The following is a 15,784-nucleotide window of genomic DNA, read 5'->3' on the forward strand; positions in this document are numbered from 1 at the left end:
TTAGTTCATATTAATCAAAATTGTTGAAAAATAATTGTTTTGAAAAAAAAATAATAATTGTTTTGGCTATCCTGGGTACTTTGCATTTCCATATAAATTTTAGGATCAGCTTGTCAATTTCTGAAAAATCATGGTAAGACTTTGATAAAGGTTGTGTTGAATCTATAGATCAATTTGTTGAATCTATTGATCAATTATAGATCCATCAACCATCTGACAATATTGGGTCTTCCAATCCATAGGCTTGCAGTATATAAGTCTTTGATTTCATCAAATATATTTCTCTGTATTTTATTATTTGGGATGCTGTAATAAATGAAATTGTTTTCTTTCATTTTCAGGCTTTTCATTGCTACTATATAGATATACAATTCATTTTTGCACACCAATTTTGTATTCTAGGAACTAGCTAAATAATGTATTGCCTCTTTTATGTTCCAGTGGATATTTAAAATTTTTCCACATGCAGGCTCATGATATATGCAAATAAACACAATTTTATTTCTTCCTTCCCAAACTGGACTAGATTCTTTTGGTTTTTTTTTTCAAACTTTTACACTGACTAGAACCTCTAATATGATGTTGAACAAAAGTGTTGATAGTGGATGTCTTGTCTTTTTCCCCCCTGATCTTATATGTGGAAAAGTTTTCAGTCTCTCACCATTAAGTGTGATTTTAGTTGTAAATATTTCATAGATGATCTTCATAAGGTTGAGTAATTTTCCTTCTACTCCTAGTTTGTTGAGATTTTTTAAAGTAAGAATGGGTGTTGGTGTTTTTTTCACATGCTTTCCCTGAAACAATTGTGGTAATCATGTAACTTTTGTTCCTTACTGTTCTATTCAGATGGTATTCTATATTAAGTGACTTTCAGTTAAATCACCCTTGAATTCTTGAAACAATCACATTTGTTGATGGTGTGAAACTCTTTCTTTAATTAATTTATTTGAGAGAGAGTGGGAAGGGGTAGATGGAGAAGGAGAGAGAGAGCTTTAAGCAGACTCCCTGCTCGATGAGGGCTCAATCTTATGACCCTGAGATCATGACCTGAGCCAAAATCAAGAGAGTCAGTCATTTAACTAAGCCATCCAGATGTGCCTTCCATAGACTGTTTTTGACTCTACATTTCACATTCTTTTTCCAAAGATTTTATTTATGTATGTATTTGAGAGACAGAGTGCAAACAGGGAGGGGCACAGGGAGAGGTGCAAAGAACCTGCAGCAGACCCCGCACTGAGAGCAGAGCCTGACTGGGGGCTGGATCCCCAACAGTGAGATCATGACCTGAGTTGAAACTAAGAGTCAGATGCTTAACTGACGGAGACACCCAGGCACCCCCACATTTCAGATTTTGCTTTTCCTCCACTATACATGTTGTATAAACTATGACGTGTCCATGACACAGTCTCTGGCCGTGCGCCTATGTGTCATAAAGTAGAGTGATTCAGTATGAAACAGTAGAAATATTCCTAAAATTGTATCACAACAGCTATCAATAACTACACGAAAGTGTTATAAACCACATAAATATAGCCTTCTAAACCTAAATTAAATGTATCCCTGACTCAGCTTCTCTCTGGCTGCGTTCCAGAACTGGCTGCAACCATTGTATCCCCACCCAAATGAGGGAAGACGTAATGGAGGAAAAGTTGGAGTGGAGAGAGACAATGATCTTGCCATAGCTGAAAATATCTTATGTTTGCAACATTTACAGAAATAGGTTTCTTTTGTGAACACATTGTGAGGATCCTACCCAGAGCCTTAGGAAGGACTCAAAAAACAGTCCTAAACCTTACATTTCATGATGCAGGATAAATGAGACACAATGAGCATGCACTAGAGATTTGGGGACTAGGATGGTAGGGAACAAGGGTAAGAGAGAGACTTTCCACGGCATGCCTTTTTATTATTTGAGCATCTGTGTACCTATTAAAAATTAGAGTGTCTAGACAAACCATAAGAGACTCTTAATCTCACAAAACAAACTTAGGGTTGCTTAGGTTGCTGGGTAGGGAGAGGGTGGTTGGGTTATGGACATTGGGGAGGGTATGTGCTTTGGTGAGTTCTGTGAAGTGTGTAAACCTGGCGATTCACAGACCTGTACCCCTGTGGCTAATAATACATTATATGTTAATAAAAAATTTAAAAAAATTAGAGTGTCTAATTGGGGCCAAATATTATAAATTGGAAATGAGTAGCAACTACACTGAACACTAAGTGAGCCTAACTTTCTGATAAAAAAGGAAAAAATCAGAAAAAACTGTGATTGTAAGTAAACAGTTTATATCGAGGACTATGAGGGCTGGCAATAGACCCCCAATACTAAGTAAATAGTGATAAAACCATTTCTCATTGACCCTCAGTCCTGCCCTCCCTAGAGGGTCTTCATAATTATTATGTTAAGATACAGCCAAGCATCTCATAATGTGATTTCATGGCTGCAAAAATTCTGCTATTATAAATTCATTTAAGTGCAGACCTTTGACGTTGTACCACAACCCAAGTTCCATGTTTTCATTGAGCACTCAAGATGTGGCTAACACATCTTGAGATATGTTGTAGTGTAAAGTACATACTGTGTTTTAAAGATTTCATACAAACAAGAAGCTCAGAAATAAATTTCATAGAAAATTAAATGATTACAAGTTGAAGTAATATTTAGAATATCCTGAGTTAAAACATTAAAATTAATTTCACCTTTTTTTAACTATTAAAAATATGACTACTGGAAAAATTTAAATTAGATGTGTCTTAGGTTATATTTGTTTTGAAAAATGCTGCTCCAAAGGCACACTGTCCAGCTCCTACCATTTGTAGGACTGTTGAGGACATCACTTGACACAACTATGCCAGCTTTATTACTTTTAAAGAGAAAGTTAAATTTCAAAATATCAAGAGCTTAAAAACTTCCAGAATGAGAAAATTACATATCTATCACCACAATTGAATAGATCCATTAAAGTGTTACATAATTACATTGTTTCACAAGTTTGAAATCATCTCAAGAGTTTTCTTTAAAGTAATAAGTAGTTTCTCCAAATAGTTCATTCTAGTTTTTTATTACCAATTCATTTTATGCCTTTCCAAAATACTTCAAGTTACATAAAATGAGAATAATGGCCTTCCATAATCATTAAAAATAATCTTACAAGAAAAAAATTATAACGTGGTGCCTGGGTGGCTCAGTGGGTTAAAGCCTCTGCCTTCAGCTCAGGTCATGATCCCAGGGTCCTGGGATCTAGCCCCAAATCAGGCTCTCTGCTCAGCAGGGAGCCTGCTTCCCTTCCTCTCTCCACCTGCCTCTCTGCCTACTTGTGGTCTCTGTCTGTCAAATAAATAAATAAAATCTTTAAAAAAATTATAAGCAAGAAAAACACATACAAAGCGGAATGATTTCTCAAGTAGTCTAATTTATTTATTATGGTAAATATTCTACTAGCTCGCCTTCAATATCAGCTAGTTTTCAGATCAAACACTCATGTGAGATAGTTCAATATATGAAAATTAGTTAGTGTCATATAATACACCACATTAATAGAATGAAAAAAGCCCTCATCTCAATTGATGCAGAAAAAGCATTTGACAAAATTCAGCACCCTTTCATGAAAGCACAACTTTCAACATTCTAGGAATGAGAGGAAACTACCTCAACATAATAAAGGCCATTCATGAAAATCCACAACGAGTATCATATTCAGTGATGAAAGACTGAAAGCTTTTCCTCCAAGATCAGGAAGAAGAGTAGGATGCCCATTTTTGCCACTTCTATTCAACATAGTACTGGGAATCTTAACCAGAGCCATTAGGTAAGAAAAAGAATTTAAAGGCATCCAAATTTGAAAAGAAGAAGAAAAATTGTTCCTGTTTACAGATATCATGATCTTAGATATCAAAAACCCTAATAATCACACACACACACACAATGTTAGGACTAATAAATAAATTCAGCTAAGTTGCAGGATACAAAATCAACACTCATAAATCAGTCATATTTCTATACACTAACAGTGAGCAATCTAAAAAGATAATTAAGAAAATAATTCCATGTATAAAATCATTTAAAAGAATAAAATACTCGGGAATAAACTTAACCAAAAGAATTGGACACAACAACTGCAAAATGTGGAAAGAAATTAGAGAAAACACCAATAAATAGAAAAGCAACCTATGTTCATGAATTGGAAAACTTGTTATGCTGTCAATACTACCCAACGTGATCTTTGCAGTTCTTATCAAAACTAAATGCAATTCATATCAAAATCCCAATGACGGTGCCTGGGCGGCTAGGTCGTTAAGTGTCTGCCTTGGGCTCAGGTCATGATATTTGGGTCCTGGGATCAAGCCCCACATCAGGATCCCTGCTCACAGGAAATCTGCTTCTACCTCTCCCACTCCCCCTGCTTGTGTTCCCTCTCTCGCTGTGTCTGTCTCTGTCAAATAAATAAGTAAAATCTTTTAAAAAAAGAAAAAAAATTCCAATATTTTTTCTAGAAATAGAAAAATCCACCCCCAAATTTGTATGAAACCTCAAGAGAGCTAAAATAACCAAAATCATCTTGAAAAATACGGTTGCTCTCACATTTTCTCATTTCCAAACTTATTATAAAGCTACAGTAATCAAAATAGCATGGGGGCATCTGGCTGGCTCACTTGGGAGAGCACTCAACTCTTGATCTTAGGGTTATGAGTTTGAGCCACACGTTGGGTGTACAGATTGCTTAAAAAAAAAAAAAGTGAAAAAAATATCAGGGTAGTACTGACATAAAGACAGACATCTAGATGAATGAAAGAGAACAGAAAGCCCAGAAATAAATTATATATAATGTCAAATGATTTCAAAAAGTGTACCAAGACCATTTAATGGGGAAAGACGAGTCTTTTCAGCAGAGGGTGCTGGGAAAACTGGATATCCAGAAGAAGAAAAAAATAAAGTTAAATCTTGGCATGGATCCATATGCAAAAATTAACTCAAGAAAATTGAATCCTAGGAAACCCCCAAATAAACTCTATGGCCATTAACAATCATTCCCCATTTTGCCCTTCTCCAGTCCCTGGCAACTACAATCTAGTATCTGTCTCTTTGAATACGCCTGTTCTAAACATTTCACATTAATGAGATTATACACTATGTGGTCTTCTTTGTGTCTGGATTCTTTCACTCAGTATAATATCTTCAAGGTTTATCCATGTTGTGTCCTGTATCTGTACTTCATTTATTTTTAGGGCTGAATAATATTCTGTTGTATGAATACACAACATTTTGTGTATCCATTCATCCATTAATGGATATTTCGGTCATTTCCATTTTTTTGGACATTATGAATAATATTGTCATGAACATTAGCATGCAACTTTTTATATGACCATAGGTCTTCATATCTCTGGAGTAGATACCTAAATGTGGAATGGCTGGGCATACAGAAAACTATACTTAGCATTTTGAGGAACTGCCAAACTATTCTCCAAAGTGGTTTTCATTACGTTAAATCTGTAGATTGATTTGGGAGTATTGTTATCTCAACAATATTGAGTTTTTAAATCCATGAATATGGGATGTCTTTCCATTTACTAAGATGCTCTGTAATTTCTTTCAATAATGTTTTGTAGTTTTCAGCGTACAAATCTTGCACTTTTTTGGTTAAATTTACTTCTAAATATTTCATTGTTTTTGATGCTATTGTAAATAGAATTAATTCCTTAATTTCATTTTCAGAATTTCCAGTGTTAAAAAATAAAATAGATTTGTGTATGTGTGTGTGTTAATACTGTATCTTTCAATCATATTGAACTTATTTATTAGTTATAATAGCTTTTTGTGTGTGCCTTTCTTGGGACTTTCTATATACAAGATCATGTCATCTTCAAGTAGAGATAGTTCTACTTCAAGTAGCGATACTGCTACTTCCTTTCTTCCTTCTACTCCTTCCCATCAATCTAGTTGCCTTTTTGTCTTGCTGCCCTGGTTATAATTCCCAGTACAATGTTGAGCAGAAATGGTGAGAACAGACATCTTTGTCCTTTTTTTGGGTCTTAGAGAAGATTTCAGTCTTTCATCACGAGGTATGATGCTAGGTGTTGTTTGTGTTTGTTTGTTTGTTTGTTTGTTTTTGTAGAAGCCCTTTATCAGGTTGAGAAAATTTTCTTCTATTCCTAGTTTGTTGAGTGTTTGTTTTTTTTTTTAATCACAAAGGAGTTGGATTTAGTCAGATTTTTTTTTTTTTTGCATCTATAAAGGGATCATATGCTTTTGTTTTTTTCTTTTTGAGGATAATGTCTTTCTCTGCTTTTGGTGTTGAGTTCATACTGGCTTCATAGGATGAGTTGAGCAATGTTTTCTACCTAGCACTATTTTCTAAAAGAGTTTGTGAAGAATTATATTGTGCGTATTTATATTGTATATGTATTTGCAACTATTTGATAAAATTCACAGTTGGAGCCATCAGGACTCAGACTTTTCTTTGTGGGAAAGATTTTAAATACTAATTCAGTATCTCTTTTTATAGATATATTTATATTTTTTTTATTATGTTAGCTTTGGTTGTTTGTGTCTTTCTAGGAACTTGTCCATTTCACCTAGGTTATTTAATTGGTTGGTATAAAATTGTTCACATGAGTCCTGTATAATCCTTTTTATTTCTGTAAGGTTGATAATAACATCTTCCCTTCCCTTCCTAATTTTAGTAATTTGAATAAATTGAGTAAATTGAGTAATTTGAGTCTTGTCTTTTTTAATCTTTCCAAGGAAATTACTTTTGGTTTTGCTGATTTCCTCTCTTATTTTCTATTCTTTATTTTCTTTCTTTTTTAAAAAGGGATTTTATTTATTTATTTATTTGACAGAGAGAGAGAGTGAGAGCAAGAGAGAGAGCAGGGGGACAGTCAGAGGGAGAGGGAATTTCAAGCAGACTCCCTGCTGAGTGGGGAGCCACATTCAGGGCTTGATCTCACCACCCTGAGCAAAAAATCGAGTTGAATGCTCCATTGAGGTGCCCCTATTTTGTTTATTTCTGCTCTAATCTTTATTATTTTCTTCTCTTCTTATTTTACATTTAGATTTTTTTTAACTTTCTTAAGGTAGAGATTTGATTATTGATTTCTTTTTTTTTATATGGACATTTACTACTATAAATTTCCTTATAAGAATTTCATTGGCTACATCCTTTAACTTTGGTCTTGCTGTGTTTTCTGTCTTTCATCCCAAAGTATTTTCTAATTTCCCTCATGACTTCTTCTTTGACTCATTGGTTATTAAGGAGCAGAATGTTTAATTTTCATGTATATGTGACAAATTCCTTCTGCTATTAATTTCTAATTTCATTCCATTGTGGCCAGAAAACATAGCTTATATAATTTCAGTCTATTTAAATTCATCAAGCTTGGTTTTTCGTTTTTTTCATTTTGGGGGTTGGTTTTTTTTTTTTTTTTGGCCTAACATATGTCCTATCCTAGATGAAATGCCTTCTCTAGAAACACATTCCAAGTGTAATTGAAAAGTATGTGCATTCTATTCTCCTGGTTTTGGGTAGAGTGTTCTATAGGTATTTGTTAGATCAAGTTGTTGTTTTTGTTTTATTTCTGTGTTTTTGTTTTTGTTTTTGTTTTTTAATTCATTTGAGAGAGAGACAGAGAAAGTGTGAGAGCACAAGCAGGGGGAGGGCCAGAGGGAAAAGGAGATCAGATTCCCTGTTGAGCAGGGAGCCTGTCATGGGGCTCGATCCCAGAACCCTGGGATCATGTCCTGAGCTGAAGGCAGATGCTTAACTGACAGCCACCCAGGCGCCCCTCAAGTTGGTTTATAGAACAGTTCAAGTCTTCTATTTCCTTGTTCTCTAGTTGTTCTCTCTACTATTAAAAGTGGAATATTGAAGTCTCCAACTGTTGTTGAATTATCTGTCTCCCATTCTAGAAAAAAAATGTTAGTTTTTCTTCTTGTGTATTGGTGCTCTGTTGCCAGTTTTGTATGTTTTTTTTTTTTTAAGATTTTGTTTATTTATTTGACAGACAGAGATCACAATTAGGCAGAGAGGCAGGCAGAGAGAGAGGGGGAAGCAGTCTCCCTGCTGAGCAGAGAGCCCGATGTGGGGTTCTATCCCAGGACCCTGGGATCATGACCTGAGCTGAAGGCAGAGGCTTTAACCACTGAGCCACCCAGGCGCCCCAGTTTTGTATGTTTTTATTGGTTATATCTTCTTTCTAGATTGACGCTTTCCTGTTTAGAAAATTCCCTTCTTTGTCTTTAGTAACTATGTTTGTCTTGAAGTCCATTTTACCTGTTATTAGTATAACAATGACAGCTCTCATTTGGTTACATTCACACAATATTGTTTTTTCCATTCTTTTATTTTCAGACTACTTGTGTATTTGAATCTGAGTGTTCCTCTTATGGAAAACAGGTACTTGGATTATGTTTAAAACCCATTTTTCAAGTGGCACCCGGGTGGCTCTGTCAGTTAAATGTCTGCCTTTGGCTCAGGTCATGATCTCAGGGTCCTGGGATGGAACCCCCTGGTTAGGCTCCCTGCTCAGTGGAGAGTCTGCTTCTCCCTCTCCCTCGGCTCCTCCCTCTGCTCTCTGCTCATGCTCTGTCTCAATCTCAAGTAAATAAATACAATCTTAAAAAAAAACCCCACATTTTCCAATATCTCTCTTTTGGTTAGAATATTTGCTCCATATATATTTAATGTAATTACTGATAAGATAGGACTTATGGCTGCCAATTTGCCTTCATCAGTATATGCCTTATGTCATTTTTGGTTCCTATATTCATCCACTGTTGCCTGCTTTTGCATGAAATAGACATTTTCTTGTGTTTTATTTTAGTACTTTTTAAACTATATATTTGTAGTTATTTTCTGTAGTTGCCCTGGGGATTATAATTACCATCTAATGTGTCTAGATCTCGGTAGTCCAAGTTTTAGCCTTCACCTCTGTGACTTCTGTCAGTGCTAGTCTTCTCCCTGAGTAAGACATAGATGAGCCAAGGCTCTGGCCTGACTCACAGCAGGAAAGGCATAGCCATTCTGAGATCATCACCTTTTACCACTCAAACCACCTTCCTCTTTTCAGAGTTCTTGCCTCCTATTACAACATTCTCACAATTCACTTTCCATAACCCCCTCGAGGCTGGATTCCACGACCACCTCATCTTACCTTTGCCACAGAGTGATTAAGTGACCTATTAATTAACAAATCACAGGACTTTTTCCACACAGCCCTCATTCAGAACAGACCTATTCTGTTGTGAAGCAATGTACTCGTTCATCCCTCCCAGGACTTGTTCAGTTATAGGAATGCTTGTGCAACTTTCTCATTCTGAATGCTGCTCTGCCTAAGGTACTGGGGACCACTTCCTTTTTCCTTGAAATTCTCTATCCTTGGTTCCTATAAGGCTGTTCTCTCCCAGTTCTTTTTTTTTTTTTTTTTTTTGTAACTTTGTGTTTCTTTTTCCTTTCCCTCGTTGACCTGCCAGACTTGAATGAGGGACTTCCTTGAGGTTCAACTCTCAGTTATTTACATGTCCTCCATTTATGCTTAAAGAGTTCATTGATACTGGAAACCCAGATCTGATATGGTGTTATGTTAATTATCACATCTTCAACAATAGCTAAGGGACTTCTGTTTCTGTCCCAGAACACTTGTTTGAGCTCAGACACACTTTTCTAATCGCCCATTAAACATGTCCATTTAGCTATTCTCCACTCACCACAAATCCAACAGGTCTAAAAGTCAACTCGTTTCCTTCCCTTCCTGTTAGTAATCCCCCTCCCTGCCCTCGTGACTTTTTCTATTTCCGTGAACGGTGTCACAATTTTCTCAATCCTTCAAATTTCAGAATTAAAAAAAACAAACACGATTTTCTTTTGTTTTTAAATTCTTTGGCTATTTGCCCTCTGTACATAATCATTTAATTTTACTGAGGGTTCCTTTAATCTCTTGATTCACTTTTTTGGTGGGCGATTGGCAGTATCTATTACATATTTTCATGTGCATGTTCTTTGGCCCAAAAATTATATTTAAAAGAATTTATCACGTAATTTTTCTTAAACACCTGAAAAAAGACTTACACATATAGGTATGTTTATTTCAATGTTGTCAAGTAGGAAAAAATTAGAAACAAGCTAAATGTCCCCCACTCACTGATTCTGGATGTAAGTTATCTTAGATACTCTTTTCATGAAAAAAGTAAGTGATGAGATTAAACTCATACTATTACTTTATTTTGCATAACAAAACCACAAAAAGATACATACATAAGCACACATACTTATATATACATAGGCACTTTTTGTAATATATTTTTCACCATTTAAAAAATAAAAATATAATTTACATTACAATAAGATTTATACTTTTTAGCGTATAGTTCTGAGTGTTTTTGACAAAGACGTACAATTGTGTGATCCCCTCATAGTGGAGATATAGAAGAGTTGTGTCGGTCCAAACATCTCTCCTGTGCCATATATGGTCCACTCCAATTGTCACCCTCAACCTCTGGCCACCAGTGATGTGTTTTTTTTTTTTTTTTGGTCTTACATACTTTTATCTTCACCAGAATGTTGTACAAATGAAATTATGCAGTAGACAGCCTCTTGAATTTGGTTCCTTTAAGCTATCATTGCATATTTAGATCTACCCCTGTTGCTAGGTATAACAGTAGTTCCTTTTTAATCACTCAGTAATATTTCATGATATAGAGAGACTACACTTGGTGTATCCGTTCTCTAGTTGAAGGACTTTGGATGTTTCAGATTTTAGTACTTAGAAATAAACATCCATGTAAATTGTAAACATCCATGATTAGGTGTTTGTGTAAATGCAAGTTTTATCTCATTTGGGTGAGGAAACTCATGGGAATGATGGATAGATCATTCATTATCTTGACTGTGGGGATGGTTTTGTAAGTACAAAGAGACGTCCAAATGTATCAAATTATCCAGTTTAAATATGTGCTATTTAATTTGTGTCAATTATCCGTTGGTAAAAGCTGTTAACAAAATTGAACCCTAACAATATCTGAAAAGAATTTTGCCTCCTTATCATATAAACATATTATGTAGAAAAGTAGCCATGTTGATGAGTTTAGTCTGTAGACCTGTGGATTTTAAGACTTAAAGGCATCAGATGATGGTGATGATGAGAAAGAGTCTCAGAGATGTGCCATTTAAGTCATCAGGGATGGGGCTTTCTCCTCTCAACTCTTTTTCTCCTGCTGAATGGCCAAATGCTGCACTGTCAAAACAGTAGCCCCCAGCCACATGTGGCTCTTGAGCACTTGAAATGGATCTAGTGAAGAACTACACTGTTCGTGTGATTTTATTTTAATTAAATCATAAATTTAGTTAACAAATTTAAATTATAATAGCCACGTGTGTCTAGTGGTTACATACAGGACAGAGCAGCTCTAGAACACTTGTGGCTAGAAATCTGTTTCCTTGTAATTCTTTCCCCGTCTGAGCACCATCTGTGTTCTTCCGTCCTCACAAAAGGTAACTGTTAATATCAAGATGATTCCTGGCAATGGTGGTGGAGGCTTCTGCTCTGGGAGATGAAGCAGGAGGCGAGAAGCCGGGAGGAACACCTAAACTTCTCAAATCAAATTTAGATGAACACCTGCATCATTACAGAAAGTTCTTCCGGACAGCGCTGCTCCCTGGAGGGTTGCTGAAGCTGTTTGAACATGACAGGTTTGAACTCACATGCAAAATGAAATTTGCTGTCTGCTTGCTTCTAAAGCCAGGGATGGGGACAGTCACTGAGTTCCACTGGCTACAGGTCTTCAGATGCACAGAGCAAATGCTGTAGTGAACCAGCCTTCATCAAATGGGCTCAGCACGTAGCCTGGTCATCACTGCTCCAGACACGAGGGAAAGATGAGCTCTGGGACTTTGGCTGCTAGAGCTGGATTTTATGTGGATGGTTGAAAAACTATCTACAGAATGTACCCTTACATAATGAATAAGCTTCACCACTGATAAATGCCAATTTTCCAGTGGACCATGGAAAATTGGCTATTTTTGGCCACTCTGTGGGAGGCCATGGAGCTCTTACTGGTGCTTTAAAGAATCCTGGAAAATGCAAATCTATGTCAGGACTTGCTCCAATTTGCAACCAGTTTTCTGTCTTTGGGGAGGTGGGAGGGCACAGATCTCTCAATGGGTATTTGGAATCAGATCAGAATAAATGAAAGGCTTGTGGTGTTGCTGTTCTTAGCAAGTTTTATTCAGGTTCTGGTTTAGATGTAATCCAGAAGACGATGACTAAACATGTCAGCAGCCAGCGACTTCCTGACATCAATTGTTTTTAGACTGTAAGAGGGTTATGATTAGAGTTACTTTTCATTACAATCCTTATTAATGACCACATCGGACTTCATGAAGAATTTCTGAATACAGGAAAAATCAGATACAGGAATGTCTTCTGAGTTATAAAAGTTAGAATAAAGAGGGGCACCTGCGTGGTGCAGCTGCGTGACCAGCTCTTGGTTTTGGCTCAGGTCATGACCTTGGGGTTATGAGATTGAGCCCAGCCTTGGGCTCAGGGCTCAGTGTGGTATCTGCTTGAGATTCCCTCTCTCCCTCTCCCTCTGCCCCTCCCCTCTGGGCAGATGCGTGCTCTCTCTCTAAAATAAATAAAGCTGGGTCGCCTGGGTGGCTCAGTGGGTTAAAGCCTCTGCTTTCGGCTCAGGTCATGATCTCAGGCTCCTGCGATCGAGCCCCACATCGGGCTCTCTGCTCAGCGGGGAGCCTGCTTCCTTCTCTCTCTCTACCTGCCTCTCTGCCTACTTGTGATCTCTATCTGTCAAATAAATAAATACAATCTTTAACAATAAAATAAAATAAATAAAGCTAGTTTTAAAAAGTTGAGAATAAAGAAGAGTATAGTTATCAGATTTTAAAAGACGGGTTTTCATGCCTCTAAAAGGAGCTTCATTCTGTAGTTGAGTCATCTAAAGAAATGTGCCTAATCCAAACAAGCAAATTTGAAGAGTGTAATTATAATTTCAGAATGCTTATTGACCATCAGATATGTTTGGACGGCTCTGCACAATTATTCAGAATTTCTGTAGTTACTTTTTTAAAAATGTAGGCAGCCTGGCCTTATTTTATAGATCTCCTTGACACTTTTTATGAGGTTATAGTAAATCATTCAAGACTTGTCTGAAGATCAGGTTTGTTAAATGAAGGATGAATTTTCATCGCTGCGTCTGTGAGAACTAAGGTATTCATCCCTTTTGTTCCCAAAGTCAACTTAGATTTTAGCCCTCAGTCTTCTCCTTCTTCCTCATCATGTCAGAAACTGGAAATAGAAACTCTGCCCCACTCTGTGCTGTAGAATTCTCCCCCTTCCCATTTATGGCATTTGCAGAGGTGACATTGATTTTTTTTTCATCCGCTATTATTTCTTTTTTTTTTTTAAAGATTTATTTATTTATTTACTTGACAGACATCACAAGTAGGCAGAAAGGCAGGCAGAGAGAGAGAGGAGGAAACAGGCTCCCTGCTGAGCAGAGAGCCCGATGTGGGGCTCGATCCCAGGACCCTGGGATCATGACCTGAGCTGAAGGAAGAGGCTTTAACCCACTGAGCCACCCAGGCGCCCCTCATCCGCTATTACTTCGTTACGACTAGGAGAAATTCACAAAATAGTCGTGAGATACTTTTTAAAGTTTCCAAAAATGCAGACTTTCACCCATGAATGCTTTTATTATTCTTAAAACAGGAAGTCTAAAGTAAAGGGGCCTAGCCTCTCTAGGCTCCTTTGGTTTTGATTCAGGACAACTTTCAGTGAGACCTGCCCTGTGGTCACGGATGGTGGACTGGAAAGGGTTTCTTCTAGCCAGATGTTGGTTCCACACCCCCAGTGGCACCTGCAGCCCAGCTAGCCACTTTTCCCACCAATGCCGGCAGCACGCGCTGGCCCCAGCTCTGGCTCTGCCAATCCTCTCCTCCCTGCACAGCACCCCACCCCTTTCCTGCTCTCTCTTCCAGAGCCTCCCTGCATGCATGCATTACCAGACGGACCCATGCGTATCCTGGCTGCTTCCTGTCATTCACTGCACCTCTACTCTCTCCATCCTCTAGCCCTACTGATCCCCCAAAAGGAGAAGCTGGGGAAAGAGCCCAGACTGAGCAAGGTCCCACACCTCACTTAGAGCTGCCCCCTTCCTCCTACCACCAGGTGACTATTAACCGATTCAACAGGATGCAGAGAATTTCTGAAATGGTGTTAAGATGAGCAAGGTATGCTCTCTCTCTAGCATATGAAACCCAGATGCTAATGGTTCGTCCCACATGAGATCTCATTCAAAAGAACAGTAATGCAGAAGCTCAAAGAATAAGCTAAGAAATCCAAGCCTTTACTGAAGGTTCAGGCATCCTTCTGGGAGCACCAGTGGGTGCAGGTGAGGTGCCCCCCCCCACCCCCACTACTACCACCAGATGGTGTAACCGAAAGTGTGCATGGTGACTCTGTTTCCTTAATTCAGGAATTTCCCTCTGTGTGATCAGGCTCTTGTGTTGGCAGCTGAGCAAGCCGCTGACAGCTGGGGAGTTATTTTCTCCTCCAGTCACAGGATGATGGAGATAATCTAGGATGGGAAGTGTGGGGGAGAGGAGAAGGAGACAAATGCTCCCTGCTCGGAGCAGAATTGGGAAAGATGGCTCATAGATCTTCCTTTCGTGGAGATCAGACACCTAAATAACTCATGACTCTGTCCCTTAAATCTGATGAGAAACAACGGGATCGCATTTTTGTCAATATCAGACGTTTGAGGTGTCAGAAAGAAGGGTCGGGTCTTAAATCAGCCTTATTAATCTTCTCGGGATCATTACAACATACCTAATCCAGATTGCACTGTTTCAAAAAACCAACAAACAAACCAAACCTCAAGAATGCATGAAAACCAATAGAACACTATTTTCCAAGTATGCGTTCTGGCCAGGGAAATTATTTGAAGTTAATCCTTCCTGTTTTGTTGATGAGAGGTGAACTAAAACAGGCAGAAACTTGGACATCTACAGTTGTTCATTGTAAAGAGTTTTCCGGGATGAGTGTGTGGCTCAGTCAGTTAAGCACCTGCCTTCGGCTCAGGTCACAATCCCAGGGTTCTGGGATTGAGCCCCTTGGCAGTCTCCCTGCTCAGTGGGGAGCCTGCTTCTGCCTCTGCCTCTCTCCCCTCCCGCACCCCACCCCACCCATGCTCACTCTCTCTAAAATAAATAAATAGAATCTTAAAAAAAAAAAAAAAAAACCCTTTCAGCTGCCCTGACTAGGAATATGCCTTCTTGGAAGGAAAGTTATTGTTTTGGAATTTTCCACTTGCCAGACTTAGAGATTCCATGAAATTGTGGGTCAACACACTCTTTACTTTGTAGGTATTAAACACATTCTGTATTTAATACACACTAAATATACATTACATATATATATATCACATTAAATTCATAAGAGACCATTGATGATTATTTTCTTTTTTAAAATTATTTTGAACAAGGAACGTTTCTTCTAGACGATGCATATTTTCGAGATTGTTCCCTTAGCACTGGGTGTCACAATACGCAGTCCAACCAGTATCCAGCGAGACCCTTCCATGTGCCAGGTGGATGGAGATATTAACATTTCTTTTTTTTTTTTAATATTTTATTTATTTATTGGACAGAGAGATCACAAGTAGGCAGAGAGGCAGGCAGAGAGAGAGAGAGGGAAGCAGGCTCCCCACTGAGCAGAGAGCCCGATGCGGGACCTGAGATCATGACCTGAGCCAAAGGCAGAGGCTCAACCCACT

Source organism: Martes martes, assembly GCF_963455335.1.
Source record: "Martes martes genome assembly, chromosome: 6".
NCBI classification, from domain to species: Eukaryota; Metazoa; Chordata; class Mammalia; order Carnivora; family Mustelidae; genus Martes; species Martes martes.